The following is a 741-nucleotide window of genomic DNA, read 5'->3' as shown; positions in this document are numbered from 1 at the left end:
ATATATATATATATATATATACATACACAAACACACATATATAGTAATGGTATATATATATGTATACATACATACATACATACATACATATATATATATATATATATATATATATATACATACATACACAAACACACATATAGTAATAGTAATTTAATTTGGAATTTTCTGCTAAAAGAGAAATCTCGTATAGAAACACATATAAACACACAGACACACACATTATTAAACCATAGCTATCGAGAGCGATGAAGCTTCCCTGGCAGCCAGCTGCATAACGAAGGTGTTGTAAGAGTTTTGTTAAAGCAACACTGGCTGTTAGGTTGAATATGTATTGAACTAGTGTCATTTACCTTTTATGACTATTGATCAGAGGTTCTCAACCACATTTTATCTTTCAACTCCTTTGATTACCATTTTATTCTGGTGAACCTCCATAGTCATTTGATATTTAAAAACTAGTTTTATAGAAACTTCTTTCAAAATTCCTATTTTTCTTTTCAATAATTAACTTGTGTAATGTCTAACATTATGCATAATGTTAGAGAAAGAAACCTAGCTGTTCCTTGCAATACATGCAAATACATTTAAAGCAGGGGTTCTCAACCCCTTTTTTTAATCTACAGACTCCTTTCATTACTATTTTATTCTGGTGGGCCCCCATAGCCATTCGATGTTTAAAAACTAGTTTTATAGAAACTTCTTTCACAATTCCTATTTTGTTATTCACACATTAGCTTG

The sequence above is a fragment of the Octopus bimaculoides genome, chromosome 16, assembly GCF_001194135.2.
Source record: "Octopus bimaculoides isolate UCB-OBI-ISO-001 chromosome 16, ASM119413v2, whole genome shotgun sequence".
In the NCBI taxonomy this organism is placed as follows: domain Eukaryota; kingdom Metazoa; phylum Mollusca; class Cephalopoda; order Octopoda; family Octopodidae; genus Octopus; species Octopus bimaculoides.
This window is presented reverse-complemented; position numbering follows the sequence as displayed.